This window comes from Hevea brasiliensis, chromosome 13 (assembly GCF_030052815.1).
Source record: "Hevea brasiliensis isolate MT/VB/25A 57/8 chromosome 13, ASM3005281v1, whole genome shotgun sequence".
NCBI lineage: Eukaryota > Viridiplantae > Streptophyta > Magnoliopsida > Malpighiales > Euphorbiaceae > Hevea > Hevea brasiliensis.
The window spans coordinates 70,648,510-70,655,089 of record NC_079505.1 but is presented as its reverse complement, the minus strand read 5'-3'; the positions used below and the strand labels follow the sequence as shown (position 1 = coordinate 70,655,089).

Genomic DNA, 6,580 nt, shown 5'->3' with positions numbered 1-6,580 from the left:
ATTTCCTTTGCTTTGCTTCTTTGATTGATGTCTTTTGGCTGCTAATACCTAGGCACTACAGGCGATTCCACGTTTGTCTCTCTATTATTTGACTTATGATAAATGGGTAAAATCCACTCACATAAAGACTTTCCTCTCTCTAACTTGTTTAGAGAGAGATTTTCCTTTCAAAGATTGGATTTTCTTTGGTGAATCAGATCCTCATTTTCTCAGTTGTTTGGTGCCATCTCTTGCCCTTCGGGATAAGGGATGGTTTTCATCTCCTCCCTAGAGGATAGTTGCCCTCCTCATCAATAAGTGAGGCTTCGTATAGATTTGTGCTTTTTGTTACAGGATGAGTGGCTTTGGTGAGGGATTCTTGTGGTCCTGTGGTGTCGTTTTATGAAAGAGGAAAACATGTTCGTGTGGCTCCATCTCTATTTGGTGCCAATGGTCTTAATTCGTTTGAAAGGGTAGGTTATCAATTTGAGAGAAGGCTTCTAGGATGGCGTATCGAGGGTTAGAGCCGATGCTCATAAATTTCTTTACTGGTTTTCCCATGGTTAGGATGCCATGGCCTCTGCTATATTCTTCTCCCATGTTGATGGTCCAACGACGATGGGGTGTTCTTGATCTTGAGTATCAGCGAATGCAGTTTGTGCTGCTTTTAATCATTTTCTCCTTGAATTACTATACCAACTCTAGTTACTATACTAGCTCCAACTATAGGAAGTCCAGCGATGCTACATGGTGGCTATGGCGATTTCTTGTTCCTATTGGTAGTATGGTTTGCAGGTTTGGGTGGTTTTGTTGGGTTGTTGTTGGTAATCCGGGTTTGGGTTGGATTGCTATATGAGGCAGGTTTTGAGCTTTTCCCTTTTATGCTTTATGTAATTAGACGATGTTGTATCTGCCCATTGGGCCTTGTTTAATACATTGAGGTGCATTTTCGAAAAAAAAAAAATCCACTCAAAATTTCTAGGGTTTTCTTGTATGGGTTATGGGTTGGTATTTATCTTTTAGGCTTTGGCTGATTTGGGTTACATAGGGGTGCATTTCTACAATGAGGCCTTGGGCCTTGGACTTCTATTGTTCTTTTACTGCTTTATACTTAATGAAATCCTTTTATCTTTCACAAATAAAAAAAAGTCATAATAATGCAAGTAACAATGCACCCAAAGCTCTAAATAATTTCTTCTCTATAAGATTTTTTTGTAGTTTTTTTGCTTTTTATTACCTATCCACAGTCTCTATGTTAAGCTATATGCTCCAGCCTCCAGGAGCGGAGGGAGGGGGCCAAGGCTTGGCCCAACACTGAAAAAAAAACCTTAAACAAATATATAAAAGTCGATAGAAGAAAGACAATAAGGATTAGGAGTTATTGCCTTTCAAATATTTATAAAAAATTTAAATAAATGTAATATAGTTTATATAATTTTGTTTAATTAATTTCTCAAATTTTTTTGTTTTTGAACGAATTTATAATTTAATTTAATTTAAAGCATTAGAGTTATTTACTATTAATAAATAAGTACCAAAGGGTAATTAAAAATTATTTATTCAAATTTTATTTCATAAATTGAAATTTTATTAGTAATTATTATTAAAAGTTAAAAATAAATTAGCTTAATAGTTTTCTGTTATACCATCTCAAATTAAATGAGATTTCTTATCTTATTTTTTTAATTTATTATTTTATTAATCTCTAATTTTTTATTAATTTTTAATTTAAGTAAACAGTGATTTTTATTGTTTTAATCTTATACTATTATGCTATCTAGTCTAACCTTCTAGGATTTATATTAATTTTTTTCCTTTTGAATTTGTAAATTATATGTAAGGATTTGATGCAATACCTTCATGTCACATATATAATTTTTATTCCTTTAAATAATAATTATAATAATAAAATTTTCTTCTATTTATTATATATAAAATTTATTATAATTTTTCAAACTAGCAAAAAATTTTATACTTTAATATGTTATGTATATATATAATAAATAAATTTATAATATAAATAAATATTTTACTAATATATTTTTTTTTACCAAATTACTTCAGACAAAGCATCAAAATTAATTGATTTTCAAAGAAAGCTTATCAACTATAGTATTTGAATTAAAAAAAAAATAATCTAAAATGTTAAAACAAATTTCGGAAATTCTTGTTTTGTAATTTTTATGAAAGAAAATTAACTTGAATAATAGAATGATCATAAAAAGAAGGAGAAAGCTAAATGTTCATAGAAAAGCATGCATGCAGTAACTAGAAATATTATAAGAATTTTTATGATTATTAATTTTTTTTATAATCTAAAATTTTTAAATTTTTTAACATTTTATTTTAAGAAATAAATACTTAACAATTTAGATATTATTTAAAATTTATGAATCTTCTGCGCATAATTTCTGGCCGCCCACGGTGGGTGTTTTAAAACAATGGAAATTAAGTTTGAAAATGTGAGATTGTAAATGTCAATAGATGGAATGGAATACACAAACAAAAGCCCACTTCTGGAAGCTCCAATTTTTGAGTTTTCCAACAAAACTAAATGTCACGTGCATCATCTTTGATAATTCTATACCAATCTGCCATTTCAGTGATCAAAATTGTCAAATTCAACTATTGATTATAACGTATTAGCGTGTGTGTGTTAACCACTCATAAAATTCAATCATTCTTATCACGAGCAAGGTTTTCAAATTTCAATCAGATAAGTAATCTCAAATTTTAGAGATTAAAATAAAGATGTTCTTAAACTTAAAAACGTATAATAAAATTTTCTAAATTTTAAAATTTTACACATAAAATCTTTTTAATTTTTAATTGTTGATTTATAAATAATAAGTTGATATGGATAATTTAGAGTGATAATAAATATTTCTAATCAGTTGCTATGCATCTAGCTTTTTATTATTTTATACGGCTGAAATTCTTTCATGGTTGATTTGTGAAGAAAATCATAATTAATTTGCTACTATCATATAGAGCATAGAAAATTATCCATGTCACCATCACCCTGGATTGTATTAACTGTTTATTAGAATAAAAAATTGTGTAAAATTTTAATATTTAAGAAATTTTATATTATATTTTTAAGTTCAGGACAACTCTATTATAACTATTGAAATTCATGGACAACTATTGAAATTCATTCAATTCTAATGTCATCAATTCGGTGAAAGTAAAAAGAATTAAAAATTTAAGATTTAATATATTATGTGATTTAATTATTTCACAGAATTAATTTTTCGTTCAATTTTTAAGATATCTTCCATTAGATATATTCTACCAGTCGACAACATGAAATGATTAATATTTAAGTACAAGCTTCAGAGAATGCTCTAAAAATAACCAAATACAATAATTTCAAGTTCTAAAAATATTTTTATTTATGTTTTCTTTCATTTATAATTAAATAAGATAATATCAGATCCCTCAAATCATTTTATTGTCTTAAATTTACTTTCTCAAAAAGGTGATACTGTACTGTTATTTCCATAATTAAAATGTCCAAAAGCCACATCCTGCTAAATAAAAAATAATTTTCTTTTTAATTTTCGGTATTATGGCTTAATTATCCGAAAATTATTTTGTTAATCTTCCCCTGATCTCCCTTCATTCAAACGGGACGATAGTATTAGTGGCAAAACTTTCTTTAACTCTCTATATGGTATGCTTGGTTACTATATTAATGACAGGGCATTGTATATACTAGGCATGAATCCAAGAAACATATCAAGAAAAATACTATCATAAATGCCCTATAACCTGTTTTTTCTTTCTTATAAGTAAAATTTTTATTATTATAACATAGGAAAAATTTGGCATGTATCTAATTTAAATTTGATCAATAATCTACTTTGATACACCCCACTTAAAATATAACATGCTAAGTGAAATGAATAACAATAGAATATTCTATGGACTTAGTGTAGATATACCATGCTATGTTAGCACATTATATGAAATGGCAAAATAATAAAATGTAAAAAAAAATATACAAATATAATTACTATATATATATTTATTAACCGCTTAGAATATTCTATTCTATTGAATCACCGTGTGCTATATTCCTAAAATGGAAGTAAAGAAACAAAAAAAGTGGCTGGTCCCGATAAGAATCCAACAGGCAGCCAATATCATAAATGCCGTAACATACAATTAATATCACCAACTCTGCATAACAGATTTGGGTTGCTCCTTGGCTATAAATACAAGTTAAAAGATGAAGTGTAAGCAGGAAGAAAATAATCATCACCCTCAAAAATGAAGGTTTCAATATGTTTTATCATTTTTATTATTTCAGTTTCTTTAGCAGCTTGCGATGATTCAACCTTGGAAAGCTTTCTCCAATGCCTTCCTACTCATGTTAACTCCTCTAACCCAATAGCAAAAGCCATACATAAGCCTTCTGATCCCTCTTTTCAATCCACCTTAGAAGCCTATGTGAAAAACCTGAGATTTCTGACCCCTACAACCCCAAAACCTCTTGCTATTATAGCCGCCACATGAATCCCACGTCCAAGCAACTGTTATTTGTGCCAAGTCTCATGGCTTGCAGATCTGGATTCGGAGTGGTGGCCATGATTTCGAGGGTCTTTCCTACACATCAAAAGTGCCATTTATCATCCTTGACATGTTCAATTTTCGCAAAATTGTTGTTCAGCCTTACCAGGAAGCTGCATGGGTTGAAGCAGGAGCAACCCTTGGTGAACTTTACTACCAGATTGCCAGCCAAAGCAGCATCCATGCTTTTCCTGCTGGGATCTGCCCTACTGTAGGCACTGGAGGTCACTTTAGTGGAGGAGGATATGGGAACTTGATGAGAAAATTTGGTCTCTCTGTGGACAATATCGATGATGCACGAATAGTTGATGCCAATGGTAGAATTCTCGACAGACGAACCATGGGAGAAGATCTATTTTGGGCACTTAGAGGTGGTGGCGGAGCAAGCTTTGGGGTCATTCTTTCTTGGAGGATCAAATTGGTTAGAATTCCTGAAAAAGTAACCGTATTCAGGGTGGGCAGGACCTTAGAACAAGGTGCAACTGACATCGTTTATCGGTGGCAGGAAGTTGCTCCTGAGCTCGATAATGATCTTTTCATAAGAGTAATGCCAACAATTGCGAACGGTACACGCAAGGGTGAGAAGACGATTCAAGTACTTTTCATTGGCATGTTTCTTGGAAAAACGGACAGACTTCTTCCATTGATTAATAAGAGCTTTCCTGAGTTGGGTTTGCAGCGAAAGGATTGCGATGAAGTAAGCTGGATAGAATCAACACTTTTCTGGGCAGAGTTTCCCAAAGGAACCCCCATTGATGTTCTACTCCAGAGACATAACACAACACTATTCCTTTCCAAAGCTAAGTCTGATTATGTAAAAGATGTGATTCCAAAGTCTGGTCTTGAGGCAATTTGGAAGTCGATGCTTAAAGTGGGGCGGATGTTCATGCAATTTAACCCTTATGGAGGAAGAATGAGTGAACTTGCAGAAACTAGCAGTCCATTCCCTCATAGAGCTGGAACCAGGTTCTTGATTCTATATTCTACGAATTGGGAAGAAAAAGATGGGATTGATACAGAAAAGCAGGTAAATTTGTTAAGAGAAATGTATGATGCAACGGCTCCATACATGACCAAGGAACCAAGAGAGGCTTTTCTCAACTATAGAGATCTTGATATTGGTAGCAATCCAAGCAACCATACAGACTTTAAGACATCTAAAGTTTATGGGCTCAAGTATTTCAAGAACAACTTCTTCAGGTTGACAGAGGTGAAAGCCAGAGTTGACCCCGATAATTTCTTCAATCATGAACAAAGTATTCCTCCACGATATGCTAATCATAATTAATCGAGTAATTAACTTATTGTTAAGTTCATGTATTACTTATAATGATAGAATTATCAAATATATAGAATAACATCCGTTGCTTTGCTCATGAATGGCATCAATGAAAACTTTTTTACTTTCTTTTCATACAATTAACTTCTATTGAATTCGAGATTTACAGTTTAGAAATGATTCCATGTCATTAAGCTAAGGCACAATGATCATTTTCTTTTTTTTAAGAATACAAGGTCCTATTTTTAAAACTCATTTCTTTTTTTTATTTTTATTTTTAAACTCCATAGGTATATATCTAGTCCAACGATAAGGACTAATGGGTAAAACGCTGCCAATGGGTATTTTTTCTATTCATGAAAATAAAACACTTGACACCGCTTAAATGATAAGAGTGTCGAACCACTCATACTAAACACTTGTTGGTTTTTAAAATCCATTTTTAATAAACCATTAATTAATTTTTTTAAATACCTAAAATTTATCATAACTAATCCAAATTAACATTTTATATTACTATGTAATATATATTTCCATATTTATAGAAACATGCATGATCTATCATATTTAAATACTGTCCACAGTTCAATTCAAGTTGAGTAATTGAGATTTTATAAAAATTTAATTTAAATTTTCAGAAAATGATAATTATTTATTGAGAAGTGAAATTTCAATCACTAATAATAAATTCTATAATTAAAATTATACTAATATGAGTCTTAATTTTTTATTCTTTGTGTAACGTTA

General features: G+C 30.8%; 1 pseudogene; it reads left to right on the top strand.

Moving 5' to 3' along the window:
* The first annotated feature begins 4,216 nt into the window (after positions 1 to 4,216).
* Positions 4,217 to 5,928, top strand: LOC110655764 (berberine bridge enzyme-like 7; annotated as a pseudogene).
* Positions 5,929 to 6,580: the final 652 nt, after the last annotated feature.